This window comes from Gorilla gorilla, chromosome 19 (assembly GCF_029281585.2).
Source record: "Gorilla gorilla gorilla isolate KB3781 chromosome 19, NHGRI_mGorGor1-v2.1_pri, whole genome shotgun sequence".
In the NCBI taxonomy this organism is placed as follows: Eukaryota; Metazoa; Chordata; class Mammalia; order Primates; family Hominidae; genus Gorilla; species Gorilla gorilla.
Window position 1 is genome coordinate 65657314 of NC_073243.2, and position 14581 is coordinate 65671894.

The window sequence follows — 14581 nt, forward strand, 5'->3', positions numbered from 1 at the left end:
CAGAGTTAAACTTTTATTTCCACTCACCAGTTTGGAAACACTGTTTTTGCAAAATCTGTGAAGCGATATTAGGTAGCACAAAAAAGCCTATGGTAAAAAAAGAAATATCTTCAGATAAAAACTGGAAGCAATTATTATGAGAAACTGCTTTGTGATGTGTGCATTCAACTCACAGAGTTGAAACATTGTTTTTATTGATCAGTTTGGAAAAAACATTTTTGTAGAAACTGCGAAGGGGTATTTGGGAGTGAACGAGGCCTATGGTGAAAAAGAAAATAACTTCAGATTAAAACTAGAAAGAAGCTTTCTAAGACACTGCTTTGTGATATGTGCATTCTTCTCACAGAGTTAAACGTTTCTTTTCATTGAGCAGTTCGGAAACACTGTTTTTGTAGTTTCTGCAAAGGGATATTTTGGAGTGCACTGATGCCTATGGTGAAAAAGAAATATGTTCAGATAAAAACGAGAAAGAAGCTTTTAGAGAAGCCGCTTTGTGATGTATGCATTCATCTCACCGAGTTAAACTTTTCTTTTGACTGAGCAGTTTGGAAACACTTTTTTGTAAAATCTGTAAAGTGATGTTGGGTATCGCAAAAAGCCCTGTGGTTAACAATGAAATGTCTTCTGATGGAAACTGGAAAGAAGCGTTATGAGAAGCTGTTTTCTGATGTGTACATTCATCTCACATAGTTAAATCCTTCTTCTCATGGAACAGTTTGGTAACACTCTTTTTAAAGAATATGTGAAGGGATATTTGGCAGCACATTGAGGTCTATGGTGGAAAAGGAAATAACTTCAGAGAAGAAGAAGACAGAAGCTATCTGAGAAACTCCCTTGTGACATGTGCCTTCATCTCACAGAGTTAAACCATTCTTTTGATTGAGCATTTTGGAAACACTGTTTTTGTAGAATCTCCAAAGGTATATTTTGTAGCACCCTGTGGTCTATGATGATAAAGGAAATATCTTCGGATAAAACTAGAAAGAAACGTTTTGAGAAACTACATTGTGATAGGTGCATTCAATTCACAGAGTTAACACTTTTTTGATTGAGTAGTTTGGAAACAGTGTTATTGTAGAATCTGTGATGGGATATTTGAGAGTGCACTGAAGCCTAAGATAATAAAGGAAATATCTTCAGAGAAGAACTAGGCAGAAGCTTTCTGAGTAACTGCTTTGTGATGTGTGCATTCATCAAACACAGTTAAGCCTGTTTTTTGATTAATCAGTTTGAAATCACTGCTTTTGTAGAATCTGTGAAGGGATATTTTGGAGTACAAGAGGCCTGTTTTGAAAAAAATTATCTTCAGATAAAAACTAGAAAAAGCTTTCTGAGAAACCATTTTGTGATGTGTGCAATCTTCTCACTAAGCTAAATGTTACTTTTGATTGAGCAGTTTGGAAACACTGTTTTTGCAGAATCTGCAAAGGGATATTTGGGAGTGCGCTGAGGCCTATGGTGTAAAAGGAAATATCTTCAGATGAAAATTAGAAACAACTTTTTTATTAACTGCTTTGTGATTTATGCATTCATCTCACAGACTTAAACTTTCCTTTGACTGAGCAGTGGGGAAACACTGTTTTTGTATAATCTGCAAAGCAATGTTAGGTAGTGTAAAGAGGTCTATGGTGAACAAGGAATATCTTTACATAAAAACTGCAAAGAAGCCTTATGAGAAACTGCTTTCTCATGTGTGTGTTCATCTCACAGAGTTAAGTCCTTCTTTTCATTGAACAGTTTGGAAACACTGTTTTTACACAATCTGTGAAGGGACATTTGGGAGTGCATTGAAGCCTATGGTGGAAAGGAAATATCTTCAGGGAAGAACTAGACAGAAACTATCTGAGAAATTGCTATGTGATGTGTGTATTCATCTCACAGAGTTAAACTTTTCTTTTCATTGAGGAGTATGGAAACACCGTTTTTGTAGAAGCTGCAATATATGGGAGCGCACTGTAGCCTACGGTGACAAAGTAAAAATCTTCAGATAAAAACTACTAAGACAATTTTGGAGAAACTGCTATGTGATGTTTGTGTTCAAATCACAGAGGTAAACCTGTTATTTGATTGAGCAGCTTAGAAACACTGTTTCTGTAGAATCTGAGAAGGGATATTATGGAGAGCGTTGAGGCCTATGGTCGAAAAGGAAATATCTTCAGAGAAGAACTAGACAATAGCTTTCTGCGAAACTGCTTTGTGATGTGTACAACCTTCTCTCAACTTTAAACGTTACTTTTGATTTAGCAGTTTGGAAACAATATTTTTTCAGAATCTGCCAACGGATATTTAGGAGCACATTGAGGCCTACGGTGTAAAAGGAAATAACTTCAGATAAAACCTAGAAAGAAGCTTTCTGAGAAACTGCTTTGTGATGTACACGTTCATCTCACAGAGTTAAACTTTCCTTTCAATGAGCAGTTGGGAAACACTGTTTTGGTATAATCTGCAAAGAAATGTTAGGTAGTGGAAAAAGGTCTATGGTGAACAAGGGATATTTTCAGATAAAAAGTGCAAAAAAGCATTATGAGAAATTGATTTCTGATGTGTGTGTTCCCCTCAGAGAGGTAAATGCTTCTTTCACTGGAACAGGTTGGAAACACAGTTTGTACAGAATCTGCAAAGGAAAATTTGGGAGCACATTGAGGCCTATGGTGGAAAAGGAAATATCTTCAGAGAAGAACTAGAGAGAAAACATCTGAGAAGCTTTGTGAGTGTGTATTCATCTCACAGAGTTATACCTTTCTTTTGATTGACAAGTATGGAAACACTGTTTTTGTAGAATCTGCAAAGGTGTTTTTCGGAGCACACTGAGACCTATGGTGAAAAAGGAAATATCTTCAGATAAAAACTACAAAGATGATTTTAGAGAAACTGCTATGTGATGTGTGCATTAATCTCACACAGTTAAAACTTTCCTTTGACTGAGCAGTTTGGAAATGCTTTTCTTGCAAGATTTGCGAAACATTATTAGGAAGTGCAAAAAGGCCAATGGTGAAGAAGGAAATATGTTCAGATAAAAACTGGAAAGAAGCGTTATGAGATACTGCTTTCTGATGTGTGTGTTCATCTCACGGAGATAAGTCCTTCTTTTGATGGAACAGTTTGGAAACACTGTTTTTGTAGAATCTGTGAAGGGATATTTGGGAGCAATATGAGGCCTATGGTGGAAAAGAAATTATCTTCAGAGAAGAACTCGACAGAAGATTTTGAGAAACTGCTTTGGGATGTGTCCATTGTTCTCACAAAGTTAAAGGTTTCTTTTGATTGAGCAGTTTGGAAACACTGTTTCTGCAGAATCTGCAAAGGCATATTTTGGAGTGCATTGATGCCTATGGTGGAAAAGGAAATATCTTCAGATAAAAACTAGAAAGAACATTTTAGGGAAATGGCTTTGTGATGTGTGCATTCATCTCACAGAGTTAAACCTTTCTTTGGAATGATCAGTTTGTAGTCATTATTTTTGTATAATCTGTGAAGCGACATGAGGTAGTGCAAAAGAAGCCTTCATTGAACCAGAAATATATTCAGATAAAATCTGTAAAGAAGAGTTATGAGAAACTGATTTCCAAAGTGTGGGTTCATCACACAGAGTTAAATCCTTCTTTTGAGGGAACAATTCAGAAACAATGTTTTTATAGAGTCTGTGAAGTGATATTTGGGTGTGCATTGAGGCCTACTGTGGAAAAGGAAATATGTTCAGAGAAGAACTAGAGAGAAGCTATCTGAGAAACTGCTTTGTGATGCCAGAATTCGTCTCACAGAGTTAAACCTTTCTTTTGATTGAGCAATTTGGAAACACTTTTATTGTAGAACCTGCACAGGTATATTTGGGAGCACATTGAGTACTATGCTGAAAAAGGAAACACCTTCAGATAAATAACAGAAAGAAGACATTTGACAAACTGCTTTGTGATGTGTGAATTCATCTTACAGAGTTAAAACTTTCTTTTGATTGGTAAGTTTGGAAACACTGTTTTTGTACAATCTGCAAAAGGATATTGGGGAATGCACAAGGCCTATGGTGAGAAACGAAATAACTTCAGATAAAAATTAGAAAGAAGTTTCTGAGAAATCCCTTTGTGGAGTGTGCATTGTTCTAACAGTATTAAACCTTTATGTGATTTAGCAGGTTGGAAACACTGTTTTTATAGAATCTGCAAAGGGATAATTAGGAGCACACTGATGCCTATGGTGATAAAGGAAATATCTACAAATAAAAACTACAAAGAAGCTCTTTGAGAAACTGCTTTGTGATGTATGCATTCATCCCACAGAGTTCAACTTTTCTTTTGACTGAGAAGTTTGGAGACACTGTTTTTGTATAATCTGTGAAGTGATGCTCGGTAGTGCAATAAGGCCTATCATGAGCAAGGAAATATCTTCAGATAAAAACTGGAAAGAAGCATTATGAAGCCTGCTTTCTCATGTTTGCATTCATGTCACCGATATAAATGCTTCTTTTGATGGAACCCAAAGGAAAAGCTATTTTTCTAGAAAATGCAGAGGGATATTTCAGAGTGTATTGAGTCCTGTAGTGGAAAAGGAAATACCTTCAGAGTAGAACTAGACAGAAGCTATCAGAGAAACTGCTTTGTGATGTGTGCATTCATCTCACAGAATTAAACCTTTCTTTTGATTGCCCAGTTCACAAACACTGTTTAGGTAGTATCTGCAAAGGTATATTTAGGAGCGCATTGAGGCCTATGGTGAAAAAGGAAATATTTTTGGATAAAAATTAGAAAGAAGGTTTTTGAAAACTGCTTTGTGATATGTGTGTTCAACTCACAGAGTTAATCCTGTTTTTTGATTGAGCAGTGTGGAAACACTGTTTTTGTAGAATCTGTGACAGGATATTTGGAAGCATGTTGAACCCTATGGTGATAAAGAAAATAACTTTGAATAAAAACTTGAAAAAAGCTTTATGAGAAACTGCTTTTTGATGCATGTATTCATCTCACAGAGTCAAAACTTTCTTTTGACTGAGCACTTTGGATACTCGTTTTTGCAAAAATTTGTGAAGCAATATTTGGTACCACAAAAAAGCCTACAGTGAAAAAGGAAATACCTTCAGATGGAAACTGTAAAGAAGCTTCATGAGAAACTGATTTCTTATGTGTGCATCCATCTCAGAGTTAAGTCCTTCTTTTGGTTGAATAGTTTGGAAACACTGTTTTTGTAGAACCTGTGTATGGATATTTGGCATGGCATTGAGTCCTATGCTGGAAAAGGAAATATCTTCAGAGAGAACTGGACAGAAGCTTTCTGAGAAACTGGTTTTTTATATGTACTTTTATCTCACAGAGATAAAGTTTCTTTTGATTGAGCATTTTTGAAACACTCTTTTTGTACAATCAGCAAAGGGATATTTGGGAGAGCATTGAAGACTATGGTGAAGAAGGAAATACTTTTGTATAAAAACTGGAAAGAATCTTTCTGAGAAACTGCTTTGTGATGTGTGCATTCTTGTCACAAAGTTAAAAGATTGTTTTGATAGAACAGTTTGGAAATGCTGTTTTAGTAGAATCTGTGAAAAGATATTTGGTAAGGCACTGAGGCCTATTGTAAATAAAGGAAATGCCTTCAGATAACAACTTTCTCAGAATGAAGATTTCTGACAAACCACTTTGTGAAGTGTACATTCTTCTCACAGATTGAAAGCTATCTTTTGATTGAGGAGTTTGGAATCACTGTCTTTGTAGAATCTGCAATGGGATATTGGAAAGCGCAGTTAGCCCTATGGTGGAAAAGGAAATATATTCTGATAAAAACTAGAAAGAAGCATTTTGAGAAACTGCTTAGTGATGTCTGCGTTTATCTCAAAGAATTAAACCTTTCCTTTGATTGATCAGTTTGGAAACACTGTTTTTGTAGAATCTGCGAAGAGATATATGGGAGCTCATGAGGCCTATGGTGAAGAAGGAAATAACTTCAGATAAAAACTGGAAAGAAGAGATATGATAAACAGCTTTCTCATATGCGCATTCATCTCACAGAGTTAAATCCTTCTTTTGATGGAACAGTTCAGAAGCAACTTTTTTATAGAATCAGCTAATTGATATGTTGGAGTGCATCGAGGCCTATGGTGGAAAAGGAAATATCTTCAGTAAGGAACTAGACAGAAACAATCTGAGAAACTGCTTTGTGATGTGTGTGTTTATCTCACAGAGTTAAACCTTTATTTTAACTGAGCAGTTTGGAAACTGAGCAGTTTAGAATCTGTGACAGGATATTTGGGAGCGCATTGAAGCCTACGGTGATAAATGGAATATTTTTGGATAAAAACTGGAAGGAAGATTTTTGGGAAGCTGCTTTGTGATGTGTGTATTCATCTCATGGAGTGAAACCTTTCATATGACTGGGCAGATGGAAACACTGTTTTTGCAAAATCTGTGAAGCAATATTTGGTAGTGTAAAAAAGCCTATGGTGAACAAGCAAACATCTTCAGATGGACATATTTTCATATAACTACTCAATAGAAGTGTTATGAGAAACTGCTTTCTGATGTGTAAGCTCATCTCACAGAGTTAAGTCCTTCTTTTGATGGAACAGTTTGGAAACACTGGTTTTGTAGTATCTATGAAGGGATATTTGGGAGTGAATTAACACTTATGGTGGAAAAGGAAATAACTTCAGAGAAAAACTAGACAGTTGCTCCCTGAGAAACTGCTTTGTGACGTGTGCATTCATCTCACAGACTTACAACTTTCTTTTGATGGAACAGTTTGGAAACACTGTTTTTGTAGAATCTGCAAAGGGATATTTGGGAGCACAGGGCCTATGGTGAAAAAGGAAATGACTTCAGATAAAAACTAGAAGGAAGCTTTCTGAGAAACCACTTTGTGATGTCTGCATTCTTCTCTCTAAGTTAAACGTTTCTGTTGATTGATCAGCTTGCAGACACTGTTTTTCTAGAATCTGCAAAGGGAGATTTCGAAGCACACTGATGCCTATGTTGAAAAAGGAAATATCTTCCAATAACAATGAACAAGAAAGTTTTGTGAAACTGCTTTGTAACGTATGCATTCATCTCACAGAGTTAAACTTTTATTTTGACAGAACAGTTTGGAAACACTGTCTTTGTATAATCTGTGAAGCGATGTTATGTAGAGAAAAAAGGCCTAAGGTCATCATGGAACAATCTTCAGATAAAAACTGGAAAGAAGCACAATGAGAAACAGCTTAGTCATATGTCTGTTCATCTCACAGAGTTAAATCCTAGTTTTGATGGAACCGTTTGGAAGCCCTGTTTTTATAAAATCTGTGAAGGGATATTTGAGAGTGCATTTAGGTCTCAGGAGGAAAAGGAAATATCTTCAGAGAAGAACTTGACACAAGCTAGCTGAGAAACTGCTTTGTGATATGTGCATTCATGTCACAGAGATAAGGATTTCTTTTTATTGAGCAGTTTGGAAACACGGTTTTTGTAGAATATGCAAAGGTATATTTTGGAGTGCACTGAGGCCTATGGTGAAAAAGGAAACATCTTTGGAAAAAAACTAGAAAGAAGATTTTTGAGAAACTACTTTGTGAGGTGTGCATTCAATTCAGAGTTAAACCTCTTTTTTGATTGAGTAGTTTGGAAACACTGTTTTTGTAGATTCTTCAAAGGGATATTTCAGAGTGCATTGAGGTTTATGGTGGAAAAAGAAATATCTTCAGAGAAGAGCTAGACAGATGCTTTCTGAGAAAGTGCTTTGAGATGCTTGCATTTATCTCACAGAGTTAAACCTTTCTTTTGACTGAGCCGTTTGGAAACACTGTTTTTGTAGAATCTGTGAAGGGATATTTGGGAGCACTTTGAAGCCTCCATTGAAAAAGGAAGTATGTTCAGATAAAAGCTGGAAAGAAGCTTTTTGAGAAACTGCTTTGTGATGTGTGCATTCATCTCACAGAGTTAAACATTTTTTTGACTGGGTGGTTTGGAAACACGGTTTTTGCAAAATCTGTGAAGCAATATTAGGAAGCACAAAAAAGCCTGCTGTGAAAAAGGAAATGATTTCAGATAAAAAGTGGAAAGAAGCTTTATGAGAAACTGCTTTCTGATGTGTGTGTTCGTCTCAGAAAATTAAGTCCTTTTTTCCTTGGAGGAGTTTGGAAACACCGTTTTTGTAGAATCTACAAAGGGATATTTGGGAGCACATTGAGGCATATGGTGGAAAAGGAAATATCTTCAGAGAAGAATTAGACTGATGCTTTCTGAGACACTGCTTTGTGATGTGTGCATTCTTCTCACAGAGTTAAACCTTTATTTGACTGAGCTGTTTGGAAAAACTGTTTGTACAATCTGCAAAGCGATGCTACATAGTGCAGAAAGGCCTACTCTGAACAGGAAATATCTTCAAATAAAAACTGGAAAGTAGCGTTATGAGAAAATGCTTTCTGATATCTGCGTTCATCTCACAGAGTTAATCCTTGTTTTGATAGACCTGTTGGGAAACATTGTTTTTATAGAATCTTTAAAGGTATATTTGGAAGCTCATTGAGGGTTATAGTGGACAAGAAAATATCTTCAAAGAAGACCTGGACAGAAGCTTTCTGAGAAACTGCTTTGGGTTGTGTGCCTTCATCTCACAGGGTTAAACCAGGTTTTTGATTGAGCAGTTTGGAAACACTGCTTTTGTAGATTCTGTGATGGGATATTTCAGAGCACTTTTGAAGAGTATTATTGCAATATTTTTGGAGAAACCCTAGGAAGAACCTATTTGAGAAACTGCTTTGTGATGTGTGCATTCATTTCACAGACTTAAACCTTTATTTTGATTGAACCATTTGGAAACACTGGTTTTGTAGAAACTGCAAAGAGATATTTGGGAGTGCATAGAAACCTAAGGTGATAAAGGAAATATCCTCTGATATAAACTAGACAGAAGATTTTTGAGAAAATGCATTGTAATGTGTGTGTTCCAATTGCAGAGTTCAACCTGTTTTTGACTGAGCAGTTTGGAAACACTGTTCTTGTATAATCAGTGAAGGGATATTTGGGAGTGCAATGAAGCCTATGGTGATAATAGAAATAACTTGATATAAAAACTAGAAAGAAGGGTTCAGAGAAACTGCTTTTTGATGTGTGCATTAATCTCACATATTTAAACCTTTTTCATGACTGAGAAGTTTGGAAACAGAGCTTTTGCAAAATCTGCAAAGGTAGATCAAGTAGCTCAAGAACCCCTGTGGTGAAAATGCAAATATATTCAGATAAAAGCTAGAAAGAAGCTCTTTCAGAAACTGCTTCATGATGGATGCATTGATCTTACAGAGTTAAACTTTTCTTTTGACTGAGCAATTTGGAAACACTGTTTTTGGATAATCAGCAAATCGATGTTAGGTAGTGCAAAAAGGCCTGTGGTGAGCAAGGAAATATCTTCAGACAAAAAATGGAAAGAAGCTTTATGAAAAACTGCTTTCTGATGTGTGCATTTGTCTCACACAGTTAAGTCCTTCTTTCAATGGAACTGTGTAGAAACACTGTATTTGTAGAATCTAGGAGGGGATATTTGGGAGCACCTAGAGGCCTATGGTGGAAAAGGAAATATCTTCAGAGAAGAAATAGAAGCTTTCTGAGAAACTGCCTTGTGATGTGTACATTCATGTAACAGACTGAAACCTTTGTTTTGATTGAGCAGTTTGGAAACACTGTGTTTGTGGAATCCATGAAGGGATATTTGGGAGTGCATGGAAGCCTATGGTGAAAAGGGAAGTATCTTTGGATCAAATCTAGAAAGAAGCTTTTTGACAAACTGCTTTGTGAAGTCTGCATTCATCTCACAGATTTAAACTTCTGTTTCAATTGATCAGTTTGGAAACAGTGTTTTTGCAGAATCTCCAAAGGGATATTTGGGAGCGCACAAAGCCTATGGTGAAAAAGGAAATAACTTTAAATAAAAACTAGAAAGAAGCTTTCTGAGAAACTACTTTGTGATTGGTGCATTCTTCTCACAGAGTTAAAAGCTTCTTTTGATTGAGCAGCTTGGAAGCACTGTTTTTGAAAAATCTGCAAAGGGATATTTTGCAGCCCATGAGGCCAAAGGTGGAAAAGGAAATAATTACAGATAAAACCTAGAAAGAAACTTTCTGAGAAACCACTTTTGTTGTGTGCATTCTTCCCACAGAGTTAAACGTTTCTTTTGATTGAGCAGTTTGGAAACTGTGTTTTTGTAAAATCTGCAAAGGGATATTTGGGAGTCCACTGATGCCTATGCTGAAAAAGAAAATATCTTCAGATAAATTCTAGAAAGAAACTTTTTGAGAAGCTGTTTTGTGATGTATACGTTCATCTCAAAGAGTTAGACTCCTCTTTTGATTGAGCAGTTTGGAAACACTGTTTTTGTAGAATCTGCCAAGGTATATTTGGGAGAGCCCTGAGGCCTATTGTGAACAATGAAATATCTTCAGAGAAGAACTAGACAGAAGTTTTCCAGGAAACTGCTTTGTGATGTGTGCATTCCTCTCACAGAGTTAAACCTTTCTTTTGAAAGAGCAGTTTCAAAACACTGTTTTTCTAGAATCTGCAAAGGTATATTTTGGTGCACACAGTGTACTATGGTGAAAAAGTGATTATCTTGGATAAAAAATATAAAGAAGTTTTTTGAAAAACTGCTTGGTGATGTGTGCTTTCAACTCATGATGTTAAACATGCTTTTTGATTAGGCAGTTTGGAAGCACTGTTTTTTGTAGAATCTGCAATTGAATATTTTGGAGTGCTTTGAAACCTATGGTGAAAAAGGAAATATCTTCGGATAAAAACTAGAAGGAAGCTTTCTGAGAAACTGCTTTGTGATGTGTGCGTTCACCTCATGGGGTTAAACGTTTCTTTTCATTGATCAGCTTGGAAACACTGTTTTTGTAGGATCTGCAAATGGATATTTGGGAGCACATGAGGCCTATGGTGAAAAAGGAAATAATTTCAGATAAAAAATAGAAGCAAGCTTTCTGAGATATCATTCAGTGATGTATGCATTCTTCTCACAGATAAAAGTTTCTTTGGATAGATCATTTTGGAAACTCTGTTTATTTAGAATCTGCCAAGGGACATTTGGGAGACACTGATGCCTTTGGTGAAAAATGAAATATATTCTGATAAAAAATAGAAGGAAGCTCTTTGAGAAACTGCTTTGCGATGGATGCATTCATCTCACAGAGTTAAACTTTCATTTTGAAGGAGCAGTTTGGAAGTACTCTTTTTAATCATCTGTGAATTGATGTTAGGTAACGCAAAAGGCCTATGTTGAACAAGGAAATTTCTTCGGATAAAATCTGGAAAGAAGCGTTATAAGAAACTGCTTTCAGATGTGTGCATTCATCTCACAGAGTTAAACCTTTCTCTTGATTGAGCAGTTGTGAAACACTGTTTTTGTAGTGTCTGCAAAAGTATATTTGGGAGCACATTGAGGCCTATGTTGAAAAAGGTAACATCCTTGGATGAAAACTACAAAGAAGTTTTGAGCAACTGTTTAGTGAAGTGAGTTAACATTTAGTTTGAATGAGCAGTCTGGAAACACTGTTTTGTACAGTCTGTGAGGGGATATTAGGGAGCGCACAAGGCCTATGATGAAAAAGGAGATATCTTTGGATAAATACTAGAAAGAAGCTTTTTGAGAGACTGCTTTGTGCAGTGGGCATTCATCTCACAGAGGTAAAACTTTCTATTAATGGAGCAATTTTGAAACACTGTTATTGCAAAATCTGAGAAGTGATATCAGGAAGCACAAAAAAGCTTAAGGTGAACCAGGAAATATCTACAGATATAAACTGTAAAGAAGCGTTATGAGAAACTGCTTTCTGATGTGTACATTCATCTCACAAAGTCCTTCTTTAGATGGAGCAGTTTGGAAGCACTGTTTTTGTACAATCTGTGGAGGGATATTTGGGTGTGCACGGGGCTTATGGTGAAAATGGAAATAACTTCAGATAACAACTATAAAGAAGCTTTCTGTGAAATCTCTTTGTGATGTGTGCGTTCTTCTCACAAATTTAAATGTTTCTTTGAATTTAGTAGTTTGGAAACACTGTTTTTGTAGAATCTGCAAAGGGATATTTGGGAGCCCACAGATGCCTATGGTTAAAAACGAAATATCTTAGAATGAAAACTAGAAAGAAGATGTTGAGAGACTGCTTTGTGATCTATGCATTCATCTCAAAGAGTCAAACTTTTCTTTTGACAGAGCAGTTTGGTAACACTGTTTTTGTATAATCTGCGAATTGATGTTAAGTATCGCAAAAAGGCCTATGGTGAAGAAGGAATTAACTTCAGATAAAAACTGGAAAGAAGCATTAAGAGAAACTGCTTTCTGATGTGTGTGCTCATCTCACAGTGATAAATCCTTCTTTTGAAGGAAGAGTTCAGAAACAGTTTCATAGAATCTGTGAAGGGATATTTGTGAGCGTTTTGAGGCCTATGGTGGAAAAGGACATATCTTCAGAGAAGAACTAGACAGAAGCTATCTGAGAAACTGCTCTGTGATATGTGCCTTCAACTCACAAATTTAACACTGTTTGTTGAGCAGTTTGGAAACAGTCTTTTTGTAGAATCTGCAATGGAATATTTGGGAGCCCATTGAAGCCTATGGTGATAAAGGAAATATCTTCAGAGAATAACTAGTCAGGACCTATCTCAGGCCTATGGAGAAAAAGGAAATATATTTGGATAAAAATAGAAGCATGTTGAGAAATGGCTTTTTGACGTGTCCATTCACCACACAGATTTGAATCTTTCCTTTGACTGAGCTGTTTTGAAACACTGTTTTTGTGTAATCTAAAAAGTGATATTAGGTAGCACAAAAAAGCCTATGGTGAAAAAGGAACTATCATCATATAAAAACAGGAAAGAAGTGTTATGAGAAACTGCTTTCTGATCTGTACATTCATCTGACAGAGTTGTCCTTCTTTTGATGGAACAATTTGGAAACAGTGTTTTTGTAGAATCTGCAAGGGAAAATTTTGGAGCGCATTGAGGCCTAAGGTGGAAAAGGAAGTATCTTCATTGAAGAACTAGATAGAAGCTTTCTGAGAAACTGGTTTGTGATGTGTGCATTCATCTCACAGAGTTAAGTTAAACCTTTCTTTTGATTGAGGAGTTTGGAAACACTGGTTTTGTGGAATATGCAAAGGGATATTTGGGAGCGCATTGAAGTCTAAGGTGATAAAGGAAATATCTTCGGATAAAAACTAGAAAAAATTAGAAAGGAGCTTTTTGAGAAACTGCTTTCTGATGTGTGCATTCATCTCACAGAGTTAAACCTTTCTTTTATATAGAGCAGTTTGGAAACACTGCTTTTGTATAATCAGCAAAGTGATATTAGCTAGTGCAAAGAGGCCTATGGTGAAAAAGGAAATATTTTCAAATAAAAACTGGAAAGAATCTTTCTGAGACACTGATTTGTGATTTCTGCATACATTTCACAGTGTTAAATCTTTCCTTTGCTGGCACAATTTGGAAAAACACTTTTGGCAGCATCTGTGAAGGGTTATTTGGGAGCTCTTTGAGGCCTACAGTGAAAAAGGTAATATCTCCAGAAAAAAACTAGAAAGAAGCTTTCTGGGAAACTACTTTGTGATGTGTGCATTTATGTGACAGAGTTAAACCTTTCTTTTGACAGAGAAGCTTCAAACAACTCTTTTGGTAGAATCTGCAAGGGAATATATGGGAGCACATTGAGGTCTATGATGAAAAAGGAAATGAATTTGGAAAAAAAACTACCAAGAGGCTTTCTGAGAAACCGTTTTGTGATGTGTGTATTCTTCTCACAGATTTAAATCTTTCTTTTAATTGAGCAGTTTGGAAACACTATTTTTATAGAATCTGCAATGGGATACTTGAAAGCACAGATAGGCCAAAGGTGAAAAGGAAATATCTTCAGATAAAAACTGGAAAGAACCTTTTTGAGAAACTGTTTTCTGAGGTGTGCATTCATCTCACAGAGTTATACCTTTCTTTTCACTGAGCAGTTTGGAAACTCTGTTTTTATATAATCTGTGAAGTGATATTAGGTAGCACAAAAGCATATGGTGAAAAGTGAAATATCTTCAGATAAAAACTGGAAATAAGAGTTATGAGAAACTGCTTTCTGATGAGTACGTTCATCCCACAGAGTTAAGTCCGTCTTCCTTTTGATGGAACAGTTTGGAAATGCTGTTTTTGTAGAATCTGCGAAGGGATATTTGGGAGCACATTGAGGCCTATGGTGGAAAAGAAAATATCTTCAGGTAAGAACTAGACAGAAGCTGGCTGAGAAACTGCTTTCTGATGTGTGCATTCATATCACACAGTTAAACTGTTCTTTTGATTGAGCAATTTGGAAACACTTTGCAGAATCTGTGAAGGGATACTTGTGAGAACATGAGACCTTTGGTGAAGAAGGAAATAACTTCAGTTAAAAACTGGAAAGAAGCTTTATGAGAAACTGCTTTGCTATGTGGGCATTCTTCTCAGAGAATTAAACTTTTTTTTTTTTTATTGAGCAGCTCAGAATCACTGTTTTTGTAGAATCTGCAAGCGGATATTTTGGAGCACACTGATGTCTATGGTGAAAAAGGAAATATCGTCAGATAAAAACTACAAAGAAGCTTTCTGAGACACTGATT